The following is a 16,814-nucleotide window of genomic DNA, read 5'->3' on the forward strand; positions in this document are numbered from 1 at the left end:
GCAAAACTTTCACCCTCTTTGCACATTCCTAGACAGTTGCATTTAAAGGGAAACTTTCCAGGGACGATAGCGTGGGTGTGGAATCACACTTTGTCTGTTCTTGCTTGTATGTCTAAACAAAGTAAGAAATATTGCTTAGAAAGAGAACGTTCAAAGGAAAATAAGTTGCAGATATGCCAACACTTTGCGTGATTCTGAAAATACTTTCCGGTTGTATCTTTTAGCCAAATCAGTCAGAAGATTAACTGTATTGCAACACAATCAGTGAATCTAATATTTCTCTTGGGTCACATAGAAGGAATATATATCTGATTAATTCTGAAACTCTATGATTGAGCATCCCCTTAATTTTAATACTGTTTTGTAGATCTGGCCTGCTCAAGTTCAGAGCAATAGCACTTATGTGTAACTTAAAATTACCCCTTTGAACCTGCAATCTGTCTAATTTGGGTTCTAAAGTAATGTGTGTTTGCATGTGTGTCTGCATGTATACATTTGCACAATCAAAATAATCTAATTACAAAATAAACTAAAAATTGACACTTTTAATTATACGTAAATAAATTTTGGATAATTGTACAACTTCAAGTCAATTGAAAAGACCATTGGGACACTAATAATTAAAGCATAAATTTGTAAGCTTTAAACACTACTTATACTACTTAAATATTATTTTCTTTTTAACTCTACATAAAGGGAAAATTGATGCTTTTTAAACAAATGGAACTGTTGATGTTAACTAATGCCATCTATTATTGTGAGCCAGATTTTTCTCATGTAATCTCTTTAGGGGGATGATGTGAGATGGAGATCATAGAGAAAACTTGAGGAAGCATACCAAGGCGAGAAAATTTTTCAGTTAGAAATCAGAAAAATCTTGGTTGAACAAGGATTACCCCAGAGAAGCCCTCAGATCCCTCCAAGGATCACACACAAACCCATAGTCAATTCAGAAACATTACAGAGCATGTATGGAAACCATCTTCTCTTAGATTTTTAACCTTGCAAATGTTATTTGTGTTTGAATTCCATTTTCCATTTGTAAATTAGACAGATTCACTGAGTGAGTGGCTTACTTTGCCACAGGAATCCAAGGACATCACTCTACAATATATATTCCAGAAGTGACTAAAACACAAGCATCCTTAATGAGCAGGGTATCAGTAGGATATAGTAAAAGTGGTCTTTGGAACCACAGCCACCAGCATTCAGAGCCTGGCTCTGTTGTAATTTAGATAAGTAACAAATTGTATTTGAATCTCAGTTTCCATATCAATAAAATGAAGATAACTATATTTAAGGTTTTATAACAATTAGGTGAGGTCACCTAGGTTAAAGATTTTTTACTGAATCTAACATATAGATGTTAATATTATAGTACATACAATCATATATTTCAACCCTCTGATATTACAAATGAGGTAATAAATCACTTATCCAGAATCAGACTTTTTATGGGATAACTGAGAATGAAAGTGGGTTTTCCTATTCTTTCTTACCAAGGAGATTAGAGGAAAAAGATATTATAGTTTTAGAGAAACATCTCTTTTGTGGCAAAAACATGATCTAAAAGATGTGTCTAGGCACAGGGAGAAGTGAGCCATGGAGAAGTGAGACACATAAAGTTTTCCATTTCTGGCTAATTCAATCTGATTGAGTAGGACCTTCCTGCTAGCTGTTAAAAATAGCTATTTAGAGTCCTGTTGTCTTGTGGCTACAGTGGTACAAGTGGTACCCAGTAGTAGTTGGCAGAACAATCTGTGATTTTATGTTCTTGGCTTCAAATCCTCACCAAAGATACCTCCTAATGACCAGAAGATTCAATGTGGTGCATAGACAGCCAATTTTCAATTTTGTGGCTCAAACTAGATGCATTCTGTTAAATTAAAATATATCCCACATCATCCTTGATAGAGAGGATTCAACTACCGCACCTACGTTGCCATTTGACCAGAGCTAAATGTAATAGATAAAGACCATGACTAACAGCCAGTCTGCCAACAGATGATTCAGAAATCCTATATGGAGAAATTTTTCTCTTTAGTAAAATCAATATCAACTAAGCTGCCTACTGAATGATATTGCTTGAAGCGTTATAAACACTATGATCAAGAAATTCAACAGCAACGTCTTCTATCAGGATTGCTAACAACCTTTCTCATGACTTGAAGCTGAACTGAACGGAAGCAGAATGTATAAAACAGGGGTCTTTAGGCATTGATTTCACTTTCTTGTTGTATAAATACACTCATCTTTCTTTGCTGTATGTGAAAAATGAAGTAAGCAAAATTATTTTCATCACACCTGGAAGCCTTGAGTTCAAGACTTGGCTATGTTCTCGGTTAGGTAGCCAGCTGTGTGATCTTGATCACATGACATCAATATCCTGGGACTGTAGAAGGAGGAATTTAGACTAAATTATTTTTAAATTCTCTTTCATCTAGATTTCTAAGATTACCCTTCTCCACCCCCCAATGTAGGAACACACATATCTCAAATTTCCACTCACAACACAATCCTAAAGTTCCTTGGTGTTTTTTTCATTCAAGAAACTTTCATTGGACACCCATTATATGCCAGGCACAGTGCAGATTCTGGGAATAAAACAATAGTCCACATTATTAAGAAACTTAAATACCAGCAATGACCCAAGCTCTGAATCTCTGTGATATAGCCTGTTTTATGCAATCCCTTGGTCTCAGTTTTCTAAGGTAACAATTATCTGAATGACCAATCCATGTTAATGCAGGCTACTTACTCTGCCCTTTGTTCCTTATGAAATGAAATTCTTGACAGTAGTAATAGGGTGCGTGCAGGCTCTTTTTATTATTTCAAAAAAATTGAGCTTTTAATAAACAAGCACAAACTGTACCAAAAAATCAAGTTTCTGTGCTTTGGGGTGAAATTAATTCTTTGATGTTCCAATCATTGTTATATATTGATTAGAAATTCTGCATGTTAGGTACACATGACTTCGGTGAAAAGAAAATAGGAACTATATTAATAACTAGTTCTTAAAGTATAGATTATATGGGAGACAGGATATATCAAAACATGGGATCCTTAATGGAACTGTATTATGATTGAATAAGATGATTTTTAAAGTCCCTTTGAACTTTAAAATAAGATTCTTTATACTTCTGGGTTACCTCTCTAGATTTCAGAGTTAAAAATTCCAACTTCTCTTCTTGGATTCCTATGTGGTCTCAAATTTCATACGTGATTCCAATGGCTGACTTTTGTTTCCTTTTTCCTTTTTCTTTTTTCTCAGATTTAAGAAACAGCAAAGTAAAGAGAGCCTTCAAACTAAGTGAAAAAGAGATAAATTCAACACTAGAGCCTATGTAATGCTGAAGTAATCAGAGTCACACATTACAGACCACCACAGCAAAATAATTAATCACTTCCTTAAAAAGCCTTATGAAACTTAAGACTGCAATTCCAAACAGAACTCACTATAAGAAGTAGCCAAAATGCTGCGATAAACCTCTTTAATATTCAAATTAAACTTGAAGTGTTTTGTACTAGAATGAAATAACTATAATTAAAAAAAAAATGTAGGGGGAGAATTACTAATAAGATTCAAATGCTGATTTGTATAGCACTAAATAACTCTGAAGTGTCCAGGTATTAATTTTAGCTACAAAGAATATTCCACAAATAACACATTGGTTCCCAGGAGTGCATAAACAGAAATTTTCTGCTCTTTCTTTTTTAATGCAGTATCATAGATTCATTGGTAGTTTGCAACTGCACTTTACAGATTTATTTAGTCAAATGAATGAACGAGGCCCTGAAAAAGCAGTTTTAAGTATTTCTAAACTTGTAGGGAGTTGAATTGTTTATGATATGTGCCTATTTATAACCCAGTTATCTGAGGCAACAATAAGAATGAATATACCAGTAAAATCCTGCCTGGACAATGGTACATTTTCTATCTTAATTCTAATTTATAGGTTACCACATCATATTTCTTTTAGCTGTATTCAAAAGTGGTCTTTAAATAAATAGACTAGAAAATTGTCTGCTACAAACTTGCAACAATGGAAGTAATGGAAAACAGAGTCAGGGACCATCTAAATGCTGTAAGCTGGGGGAAGAAAAAGTCTACAAAAGTGAACAGAATTTAATGTCTTTCTGAGAAACCCCTACAGAGTAGTGAGATTTGTTAGCAAAAATGAGATTTTGGGGCTGGCTTGGTAGCGTAGTGGTTAAGTTCCCACGCTGCACTCTGGTGGCCTGGGGTTCACAGGTTCGGATCCTGGGCACAGACCTACACACCACTCATCAAGCCACATTGTGGTGGCATCCCACATGCAAAATAGAGGAAGACTGGCACAAATGTTAGCTCAGCAACAATCTTCCTCAAGCAAAAAGAAGAAGATTGGCAATAAATGTCAGCTCAGGGTCAATCTTCCTCACCAAAAAAAAAAAAAAAAAAAAGAGATTTTGCTCATAAAATATGTATCATGGACATGGAAGCATCAATTAACTTGATTTCTGGTCTCCTTTTCTATTGCCTAAATAAGCAGCTCCTTTAAAGGTACTCAAATAGGCTGGATGGTCAAGATGTATGAAAATCCTGGATCAATCAAATGACTTTTCCTGGAATAAAAATGCCAAAAAAGAAAAATATAGACTCAAGATCGACAGCTATTTCTTTTTTTGTTTTTGTTCAGCACTCATTTGGAATGCAGGAATTTCTGTAATATTAGAAAGAAACTAACAAGGTATACTTTAGAAAATGTGAATCTCAAACACGAAAAGTCTGGATTAGTAAATTAATCGCAAAATGTTCCCTAGAGATCATCATTCCAGTGCATTGTCCTCGTTTTATATAAAAGGAAGTTGAGACCCAAGCATTAAGGATAACACAAAAGAAGATGAACACATGAGTTTGGCTTAGTGAAGACTCATATTTTTCAACCATAGAAACAATAAAAGCTATATCAGAAGTGTCAGCCAAGAACAGTTATGGTCTTTATGATCAGTCAAGCTCATGGTTCCAGAGATCACATTTGACCAACACTTGAAAGTAGCAGTTATTCTGATTTCGTTACATCACATTGTTCTTTTTCAAAACCTTTTAACCTGATGTGTCTTGAAATTACGTGTAGGAATAGTTCTGAATATATATTTGTTTATTCATCTATTCTTGCATTTAACATCTATTTCTTGAGCACCTTCCTGGTTCAAAGAGTCTAAGGATTGGAGATAGAGAGGGAAACCACATAACACAGTCATTGACCTCAGAGAGCTTATAGGGTGGTGGAAAAAAGACAGGTGTTAAACATGTAACCCCAATGAAGTGTGATACACCCCATGATCAGGTATTATATAAGCATATATCATAACCCAATTTAAGTGGTCATAGGAGTTTTCCTGTAATAAAAAATGTTTAAGCTAAGTTCTGAAGGACTAATATTTATTAGCAGAAACCAAAAGGTAACGATTGAGTGTGATTGAGGACATAGAACTTAGTGAAATATTAATGTGTCCAAGGGCCACCTGCATTTGCTACAGGATAAAAATATGACTAATACTTGACCTACTTTATTTACTGAACTCTTGAACTTCTTAAAGTCAATCAAAATTGGTCCTTTAACATAATTGTTTTCAAAGCTTAAGGGGAATTGTTGCCATTTCCACATGTCAATGATTTTCAGAAAATGCTTCATGTTGAAATGAAAATCTATTCAATTACATAGTAAATCACATTTGACAGGAAAACACATTACATAACTAAATGAAAAGAATTATGTACCCTTAAATGGGATTGTGAATTTTCTTAACACTACTTAGATTTTTTGAAACCTTGGGATTTTAACAAAAGAATTATATGCTGAAATATAAGTAACTAAAGATAGTGAGAATGCTGTGAAAAATAGCTTTCTCTACTTGTTTTAACATCTTTTAATGTGAATAGATAGATTTTATAATGGAATCTAGTTATGATGAAAAAATAAAAAGTTGATCTAGCTACAAACATATTTATTGCCTAATATGAATACAAAGCTAAGCTCTCATTATATTATATAATATGAATGAACTTTTAGTAATATGGCAGCTGACCTAATGTGGAATGATGCCTCCCTCCCCTAAAAGTACGTAGAAATTTTCTGGATAAAATATAACAAAAGCAGAAGGAAGAAGGAAGGAAGGAAAAAAGGAAAGAAAGAAAGAAAATCTCAAGATGCTAGCAACAAAGAAATTATTTCAAGTAGTAAAAAGTTCCTGATGCTCTGGGTCTCCCATAGGAAAAAAAAAAAAAAAAAAGAACCCACTAAAGATGAGTTTTCATTGAAAATCACAGCCAAAAGTGTGATCCAATATGAGGCATAATTAGCAGAATGAAGAAGTAGGAGATTCAGCACTCCCTCAAGGTTGACATGTAGAAAAATATAAAAATGAAACTTTAATTATATATGTGCAAGGTTACTGAAAAATAGGAAGTTTTATGACTAGTAATTACAAAATCAAAAAATATTAGGTTAGAAGGGACAATAGTTTCAGAGGGGGAACTGTAGCCAAGAGGATAAAGTGAATAAGTTCATACAGGTCACAAGGGATAGTCCCAGAACTATGTTCTTCCAAGTGTGAAAGTATCTTGTTTTAATTTTAAGACGAAGTTTCTTCTGCTGTAGTCACATTCCATCTATTTTTGCCATTTCCATGTACTAATACATATTTAATAATATTATCTAAATTGACTCAATTAATATTCTTAAATTTATTTCAAATGGAGATTTTATATGGCTAAAACAACTGGAAAATCCCTGTTTGCCATAAATAAGAGCTAATTGTAAAATGTATACAATGAAAACATAACAATATTATCCTTTTAATAAAAATTGAGTAACATAAACAAGGAAATATAATAATAAATCTGACTGACTTACAGAAGATGTATCTGGGGGCAGGCCCGTGAGCAAGCGGTTAAGTGCTTGCGCTCTGCTGCTGCGGCCCGGGGTTCGCCGATTTGGATCCCAGGTGCACACCGAGGCACCGCTTGGCAAGCCATGCTGTGGCGGCGTCCCATATAAAGTGGAGGAAGATGGGCATGGATGTTAGCCCAGGGCCAGTCTTACTCAGCAAAAAGAGGAGAATTGGCAGATGTTAGCTCAGGGCGGATCTTCCTCACACACACACAAAAAAAGATACATCTGAAAATAAAGTCCCCACTGAGAAGGATATAACTGTGTAGGATCAATACATTTGGCATACTGCCTTAGTTTTAAAAAATGATGAAATAGTAAATTCACAAGAGGATTCCATTTTCTAGTTTCTTCTTAACCAATGCCACCCCCCATATATATATAATTACTGTTATTATTATTTTGGGGCAGACTACCAAGATTTAGTCCCTAACCAAAATGATATGATTTTATTCAACAACAGTTTTGCTACAAAAGTCATTTGAAGCAACACAGAATCTGATTTTTCTCTGAATATGATGAGTTTTGGGAAAGTATTTTTAGAGTGATAGGAAAAAAGTGTATTTTATCTATTCAATGCTATCATTCAGATTGGGAAAGAACTTACAAAGGGATCATACAAGACTTTAAAATATGGAAGTTAATTGAATGAATTAATAACTATATTTTCAGATGACCAAATCAACCCATTTCACCATGATCTAAGCATGAAAAGCATGGCTCCATTTTTTCCATTCTCTTTCTTATACACTGAATTAAGCTTTCCTTGTATAGATTAATTTTATTTTTACAAATAAGCAAATATACCAGCAATATATGTTAATTTAAAAATGCAATTTCAGGGCAAGCCCTGTGGCTTAGCGGTTAAGTGTGCACGATGACTGGAGTTAACAGTGCCGTTTCATATACTGGAAATTTGGTAAGAACAGATTTCAGGTGCTTGCATAAAAAAAAGACATTTATGTAAAGAGATGGACACGTTAACTAGCTTTATTGTAGCAACCATTTCCCTATGTATCTGTATACCAAAACATGTTGTATGCCTTAAATATATACCATCTTTATTCACACACACAAAAAGACGAGGTCTGTGATATGAACGCCCAGTAGCTGTACCTGGACTCTGTGACTTCTACGATGGCAGGAATGACACTCCTGCCAGGCTCAGGCCCAACCTTTAAAGGGACTGGCAACTTGTGCTTTCTCACTCTTAGATACCAGCCACCACGCGGTGAGGAAGGCCACGCAGCCACGTGGAGGAGGACCAAGGCCCCTGGCCATCAGCCCTGCCGAGCGCCCAGCTGTCAGCCAGCACCCCCTTGCCAGCCATTGTGAGCAAGGCCTCAGCTGATGTCACAAAGGGCAGAGAGGAGCTGTGCCCCCTGGGCCTTGCCCAAACTGTGAAATCTTGAGTAAATAAATGATGATTCTCGTTTTAAACCACTAAGTTTAGGGGTGGTTTGTTACACAACGACCGATAACTAAAACACCACCTCACCCCTTGCTCCACGCACGCTCCAGTTCTTCAAATTCCCCTCCCCGCCTACAGGCTGAATGCCCAATGGAGTCTGGCCAAGTGCCCGGCGTGTGGGCTTCCCAGAGAGTAAACGTCATGGGCAGAGCGTCTGTGGGAAACGGAACCATTCAGTGTGAGTCAAGTGCAAGGAGGGGGTGGTAGTGAAAAGGTCCACAGGAGGACAGGTCACAGAGGGTCCCCAAAGCCCACTGAGGAACTGGGACTTGCCCTGAAGGGAATGAGAGCCATGCACAGATTTCAAGGAGAGCAACACTGGGTGACCACACATCGGGCTGTTTAAAGAAAACCAAAACAGGGGACGTGAAGGGGGAGTGACAAGACACCCAGCCCATCCCCAGCCCTCTTCTTACCTATCCTGGCCCTGCTCTCAGAGGGAGAAGGAAAATCTTCTCTGACCGGCCAGACGCTAAGACCGTCCCTGGGCAGTCTCATGAGCATGTTGACAGACTCTGCACACACTGCAACCCAGCCTCACGAGCAGCAGCCAGCGGCCTTCTGGACATTCCTTGGGCTTCTTAGGAGCCCATGTGGACGTTCCCTGATAGATGAAGCCTCCCTCTGATGAACCACCCCCCGCCCAGGATGTCTGGCTGCCAGTGGAGCTCCCCTGGAACCTTGAGCTGGCTGAACAGCCCACACCTCAGGCGGGCCTCTTAGAGGGACTGCTCTGTGCCACTGTTATAAACAGGAGAAATCCTCACAGTGGAAAGGCCTAACTCCTGCATTATAGTCAGAAAACTCAGCTGCACTTGTAAGTGACCCTTAAACTGCTCTGGGGGCCCACACCCTTGTCACTTGTCTGACGCCCCACACAGGCTAGCTCACGGGACTTTGTTATCCTATTATGGACCTCTTGGTTGTAGTTAATCAAGGCCACAGGATCAGAAGTTTCCCTTGGTCCTTCTGAAAACGTTAGGTAATGTCAGTACCCAGTTTCTGTCTTTCTGCCCTGCAATATGCCTCACAGCCTTTTCCCTTCAGAACCACATTCGTTGCTGTTGTGAGTTACCATCATAATTCTAAGTCACTTTCCCATTTAGTCGTTCTGACTAACTCCAAGCACTACATCACTACACGCTTCTCACACTGCAGCATGCACAGCCCCATCCTGTGCAAGGAGGATGCAAAACAGCGTCTCTGTGACACATCTTTCTAGAACTTCAAGTTTATTAAAGGCTTGGAAAACCAAGTACTTTATAAGAACCGTGCCTCTTCCCCACAAACATGGAAGAAGAGACAGAGAGGACAGGGGAGGGAAGAAGTGCCCCAGGAAAAACAGTCCGTTCTGGCAGACCTGCAGCTAGGGAGGCCTCTTCTTGCGCCCCCCAGGCGCCTCCAGGCTGTCCTCTAAGTTCACCAAGTGTTCTGGATACGATGCTTCTGAAGGCCACGGAGGTGCCAGATACCATTTTGACTTGAATCCCTCAGCAGTTTGCACCCCTCCGTCGTCCACCTGACCAAGTCCTCTCGCCAGGAAGTCCGTGCACGTACGGCCCGTACTGCTTGTCCTGCTCCCACTCCCCGCTGAAGGCCTCCAGCCTCTGGCCAAACTCCCACACCACGCTGCCAGCCTCCCTGGAGCTCAGCAGCTGGCTCTCCATTTAAAATGGGGGCGATGCAGCTTGACCTCCCCACAATCGTTGATTTGTCCCTGCCAGAGCTTAAAGCGGCTTTACTTGGTTGAGTTTGACGTGCTTCTTCTTGCTGGGCAGACAAAAACAGAAGCGACTTATAAAGTTTATGAATCTCCCAGCGGCACCCCGCCAGCCCTGGCTGGGGCCCGAGGGAGAGGCTGGGGTCTCCCCATCAGGCTGCCCGGCGTGGGGGGAGTTTCTGTGGTAGGATACACCCTGGGGGCAGCTGGTTTCCTCTGGGGCTCCAGTCCCGTTGCTGGTGCTGTGGGTGCGGGGGCAGGCCCCAGGGCTCCTCGAAGGGGTTGAGCTGGGCCTGGCGGTCCTCGACTCCAGGCTGGGGAGGGCACTGGCGGGCTCTTCGGCCTTCAGCCCTGACTCCTGCTTCTCCTCGGGCCGCTGATCTTCTTTGTGGAACCAGGTGGGAAGAAGAGGTTCGCTGTGACTTCGTCTCAGTGAAGATGCAGAGAGCAGCTGCCCCTCGCCGGTTGGGAAAGATTGGGGGCCAGCGGAAGGGATTACAGTCGGGGGGCCCTCCTCCTGTTGCTTGGATTTCAAGATGAGGTACGTGGCCATCAGGTGGTCGTATTTTCTTGCCCTTAATGAAGGCCGGATCTTGCCCCACTCAAAGCCCAGGTCCCTCACCATTACCTCTGTCACCGAGGGGTCCATGTTGACACAGGGCAGCTCCCTGTGAGGCCTGAGTTTCTCGTGGCCCACATTCACCCACGGGTCGTTCAGGATGTCTTTTAGAGTTGCTCTCTCGCTGGGTTCAATGGTCAACATTTTTCTCAGGAGATTTCTACATTCACCTGATAAAAATAAAGGAAGATGGACTCGCCCCGTCAGGACCCGCCGCTTCACGGTACCTATGTCGTCCCCCGGGAAAGGCAGGTACCCAGTGACCATGACGTACAGGACGACACCCAGGCTCCAGACATCGACCGCGGGGCCGTCGTATTCTAGGCCCCGCAAGATCTCCGGGGCCACATAAGAGAGGGTGCCGCAGAAGCTAGTCAGCTTCCGGCCCAGGAACATAGTGCTCAGACCGAAGTCTGTCAGCTTTATGTTCAGGTCGTCGTCGAGAAGAATGTTCTCCGGCTTCAGGTCCCTGTGTACAATGCCTCTCCGGTGGCAGTGGTGGAGCGCGGAAACTAGTTGTCGAAATTTCCCTCGGGCCTCTTCTTCCGTCATGCGGCCGTGGATTCTTAAGAAATCATACATGTCTCCTCCCGTAACGTGCTCCATCACAAGGCATAACCTGTCTTTGGTGTCAATCACCTCAAACAATTGGACGATATTCGGGTGCCGCAGCGCCTTCAGGCTGCGGACTTCACGGGCAAGTATCTTGATGTTGGAGGAGCTCTGTTGGTTCTTTTCAAGGACTTTAACGGCCACCTCTGTCCCGGTCGGGATGTGGAGGGCTAACTTTACCTTGGCAAAGCTGCCCTCGCCTATGGTCTTAATGAACTTGTAATGGTTAATACTGGTCCTCTTCTCAGAAGAGGTGGCCTCATGGCCCGGAAGCATGGTGACCTGCTAACACTATCTGACTATACTAACTAACGATGCTAACTATGCTAACAAACAAAACTATAGTATGCTAACTAATACTAACTAATGATACGAACAATGCCACCTACACTTACTAACTACACTAGTAAATAATACTAACTATACTAACTGTACCAACAATACTAACTATACTGACTGTACTAACAATACTAACACTAAATAACAAAATAAATTTATCAACAAAAGGGGAACAAAAAAACAAAATGGGAAAAAAACAAAATGGGGAAAAAATAAAATGGGGAAAAAAGGAAAAAACAAAATGGGGAAAAAACAAAATGGGGAAAAAATAAACAAAATGGGGAAAAAGGAAAAAAAAACAAAATGGGGAGGGGAAAAAAAGGGAAAAAATAAACAAAATGGGGAAAAAGGAAAACAACAAAATGAGGAAAAATAAGCAAAATGGGAAAAAAGACAAACGGGAAAACAAGCTAACTAACCGCAGTCCAAGTCCGACAGGTCACCACAAGTAGCTTCCTGGGCTATAAGGACAAAAAACCTAGGCCCGGCCAGAGACTTATACAGGTATTTGTAAACCCCATCACAGTGGCTCCTTACGAGGTCAGAGCAACAAATGGGCCAGTCACGGCTGGGGATAAACCATAGTAGTTTTCTCAGCATTTGGTCTCAAGACCCTTTACTCTTAAAATAAAGGACCCCAGAGAGCTTTTTATTTATGTGGAATATTAGAGAATGATATTTACTTTATTAGAAATTAAAATCTGTAGGATGCTTCAGTGGCCTTTTCATTTCTAATTTAAAAATCTGTAATAATTTTTGGCTTTTAAAGACCTCATAATGTCTACACTTTAAAATATTCAATTCCTTTTCCTTAAACTCTGATTAGTCTCAAAACGCTCCTATAACTTAACTGATATTACAATACTATAAGAAAACGTTCTGTCACGTAAGACTCGTGAGGGGACATCATCAGCATTTATAAAGCTGAGAGGAAAACAACTTTCACTGTATTTTCCCCAATAAGATCATGAGCAGATTTCTCAACAGAAACCTTGGAGCCCAGATGGCACAGGTTGACGTATTCCAAGTGCTGAAGGAAAAAAGAATCCAACCGAGAATCCTGTATCTGGAAAAACTGTCCTTCAAAATTGGGGGGAGAAATTAAGACACTCCCACATAAATCAAAGCCGAGAGAGTTCTTGCCACTAGACCTGCCCTCCGATGACGGGAGTCCTTCAGGTTGAAACCAAAGGACAGGGGACAGTAACTCAACGCCTTATGAAGAAATGAAGATCTCTGGTCAAAGCAAGCACGTGGACGATTACAAAAGCTAGGGCTATTGGAACTTTGGTGTGTAGCTCCCCTTTCTGTTTTCTACATTAGGAGACTAAAGTATCAAAAAACCCAATTGTTAATATACGTTTTTGGACACACAATGCCTGAAGATGTAATTTTGTGACATTAATAACTGAAGTGGGGTGGAGTCAGAGCTGCATAGGGGCCGGGTTTCTGTGTGTTACTGAAGTTAAGCTGGTATAAATTGATATTAGAGTGCTGTAACTTCAGGATGTTAAGTGTAATCCCATGGTGACCACAAAGGAAAAAGCTATAGAATATACACAAAAGGAATTGAGAAGGTAATTGAAATGTTTCCCTACCAAAAATGAACTAAATGGAAAAGAAGACAGTCACGCGGTAACGACAAAAAAAGCCATAAGGCATATAGAAGACAAACAGCAGAATGACAGAGGTAAGTCTCTCCTTTACTTTAAATGTAAATGCATTCGACTCTCCAATCAGAAGACAGACTGGCAGAACGGATAGAAAATCATTCTCCAACTGTCTGTTGTCTACAAGAGACTCGCTTTAGACCCAACGACACAAAAAAGTTGAACATGAAAGAGTGGAAAATGACAGTCCACGCAAATAGTAACCAAAAGAGAGCTGAGGTTCCTGTACTAATATGTGATGAAATAGACTTCAAGTCAAAAAAGTTTACAAGAGGGGGCCGGCCCGGTGGCATAGTGGTTAAGTTCGCACACTCCGCTTCCAGCGGCCTGGGGTTCACACGTTCAGATCCCAGGCGTGGACCTGCACACTGCTTATCAAGCTATACTGTGGCAGCATCCTATATAAAGTAGGGGAAGATGGGCATGGATGCTAGCCCAGGGCCAATCTTCCTCAGCAAAAAGAGGAGGATTGGCAACAGATGTTAGCTTAGGGCTAATCTTCTTCACACACACACACACACACACACACACAAAGTTCTAGCCCAATCATTTTCCTGCCCTGAAAGCCTTGCCTTGAAATATCTGAATCCAGACCCCAAGTCTTGTAAATACCCCCCTTATGACTTTCCCTTTCTGAGAAACTGGTAAGATTCTGTTAAGATAGTGTTCTCATTTACTGTGTGTTCTTAAAAAGTTAGTTTTGACTTATTAACAGGTTGTTTGGTGATATTTCAGAGAATTCTCCATTAAGTAAGCAACTGTGTATACCACAATGTTAAATAGTTATGGTAAAAGTTACTGAAGTTTTGAAACATTGAAGAGCATGTTTGAGCTCTATATGTGCCAATAAGTTTTAACGCCTGCTTAATTTGGACTCTGCAAAGCTGAGTACTTCCTAAACTACAGTGTGTATATTATAATTTTCTATGCTAAATATATTGTTTTATATCATCAATTCTAAAAGTCATATTTTTATTTTTTTCATAATATCTTTGTTCTACATAAGAACAAAGATACAAAGAAAGATGCCCTATCTTTCTCAATCTTTGAGAAATTTAACACAAGATTCTGTTTGAAGGAGCAGCCAATCAGCAATTGTGACCAGTTAGCAAGTACCATTGCTTGAATCACCCAAATTTGTCACGTAAAATTCCTAGAGAGTATGGTGTAGATTGCAAAGCAGCATTTTTGTAGTTATAGATGTAATTGTCTATCCGCTGAAGATAGTGGAGTAACCAGTGGAATCTCCTTGCATTCTTAATAATTGGATGGATAGACTTTGGGGAGATGGCGGAGGTACTTAAGAATAATAGCTGAACTCTTAGATATATTTAAACTTAAGCACTGTGTTTACTTAACCATCAATTTCCTTTTTTTCCACACTCACTAGTCAATTTCAGCATCTCCTATGAAATTAGAAAGGAGAGAAGCTTTGTTGGAAAGGAAAAAATGTAGTCAATCTGATTTTACTATTTCGTTGTGGCTTCATACTCAATTTTCAACAAGTGTTTGAGGCACATTTACAATGACCACCAAACCAACAGTTCCACTGATATTTCTAGTCATTTATTAATCCATTTATTCATTGATAGCTACCATCTTATAGTTAGCAGACTTTTAGTTTTAAGGTGGTAAAGAAATGTTTTTAGGCCCTTTCTCCTCCTATACTGTAAGAAGTATGTGAAACAGAAATGCAAACTCTGGCCTTAATAAATTTAAGATAAAGCAATATCTCCAAATCACAATATAAAAAGATAGAGAATTGAAGACATGGAAATAGAATAAGCAAAACAGAAAAAAAAGTCAAATCTCCATGGTAGATGAAGAAAATACTAACAAGGTAGAAGATGACTTACTCCACAGGACTCCCGGAAGGCTGCAAGTTGGAGGGCACAGATTGCTGAAAAACATATAGTTGAGGTTGGTGGTGGATATACTTCAAAGAGATATTGATTAAAAGTCTGTAGATAGAGCAAGAGGAAACCACGACTGTCACTCCTTTATTCATAGTCAGGTGGATAAATCTTCTACATCCCAAGAGATGGGAGATCTAATCTCTGGAATAATTGAATTAGCTACTCCCAAATCGAGGATCAGGGGAATGTAGGATGCTGCTTACGGAATTGTGGGACTTGAGCTCTTTTTTCCTTCCTGTTTTTTATAAAACTGGCAGAGAGGCTCATAATCTTCAATGAAAGATATAGGAGCATTCTTTTCTGGCTAAATTGAACCACTCCTGAGAAGAGACATCTAGATATTGATATTAGGGAGTACCAAATGAAATAAAAACAATTAGCCATAATGAGGAACACATTTGGGAACCTCTCCAAGGTGGAAGATGACCAAATGAATAAATTAAAAAAAAAAAAACTAACTCAGGATGAACAAGACTTTGCAGAAAGTAGAACATTTCAAACAAAATGTATAATCAGTATCCTCAGAGAAATCTCAAAATAAGAGCAGGAAGCTTTACAAAAGCTATACAAATTGCAATTAGAGAACAAGATAAGGATCTTAGAAATTAAAGAAATGATTAGATGAAATTAAAAACATCTGTAAAATTTTACAAACTATAAATCTGTAATTCTCTTGGAAATTAGGGGGACAGAGATCTAGATAACAGCAGGGAACATATAAGAAAATTCAGTGAATGAGTCAGCCAGTCCACTATTCCTCTAAGAGTTATTCCAGAAGGAGACAACAGAGAAAATAATGGAAATTTATAGAGAAATAATATAGGAAAAAACAATCTCAGAACTGAGGTAAACAAGTCTTCCCATTAGAAGAGTCCACCAAGTATCTAAGAAAACGAATTCGACAAGATCCACTCTGCGGCACATGGTCATGATTTTATTTTTCAAAATACTAGTTATAAAAAAGAAGATCCTGGGGCCAGCCAGGTGGTGCAAGCGGTTAAGTGTGCACGCTCTGCTTTGGAGGCCTGGGGTTCGCAGGTTTGGATCCCAGGCGCACACCGACACGCCGCTTGTTAAGCCATGCTGTGGCGGCGCCCCATATAAAGTAGAGGATGATGCTCATGGATGTTAGCTCAGGGCTGATCTTCCTTACACACACAAAAAGAAGATCCTGAAATCTTCCAGATACTGATAATAAGAAAGTTTCATACAAAGAATTGAAAATCAGTATGGCAGGAAACTCTTTAGCATCCCCATTGAAAGCTAGAAGAAAATTGGATCAAATGTGTTCAAAACCAGAGTGAAGATTTTCTTTTTATTTATTTATTCTAATAAATAATATGACTGAATATAGATTTACACATTAGGTAAGAAGCTAGAATAACGATGTTTTGAGATATTCAGTGTCTCAAAAATTTTCCTTTCATCCACTCTTTTATGGGAATTGAAAGCACTCCAAAGGTACTGAGAAAGAAGACAAGAAAGAAGAGGCATTGGATCCAGAGAACAGAGGATCTACTGCAGGAGAGAGA

General features: G+C 39.6%; 1 protein-coding gene and 1 pseudogene across 6 annotated transcripts in view; both read right to left on the minus strand.

The window, feature by feature from the left end:
• LOC147917096 (uncharacterized) overlaps positions 1-16,814 on the minus strand; it is a 67,075-nt gene that overhangs the window by 13,401 nt on the left and 36,860 nt on the right. The window contains exon 3 of one of the 6 annotated variants that reach the window (XM_087431380.1): positions 6,971-7,083. The exons of 4 other annotated variants lie outside the window; for them this stretch is intronic. The gene's annotated coding sequence lies outside the window, so the exon portion shown is untranslated. Of the gene's footprint in view, positions 1-6,970; positions 7,084-12,070; positions 15,267-16,814 lie in introns of those variants that run through there. One more of the 6 variants, XM_087431379.1, reaches the window with a different exon arrangement.
• On the minus strand, positions 9,610-12,019 carry LOC147917097 (serine/threonine-protein kinase MARK2 pseudogene; annotated as a pseudogene).

Source organism: Ceratotherium simum, chromosome 5 (assembly GCF_057802395.1).
Source record: "Ceratotherium simum simum isolate JZ-2026a chromosome 5, ASM5780239v1, whole genome shotgun sequence".
Lineage (NCBI taxonomy): Eukaryota > Metazoa > Chordata > Mammalia > Perissodactyla > Rhinocerotidae > Ceratotherium > Ceratotherium simum.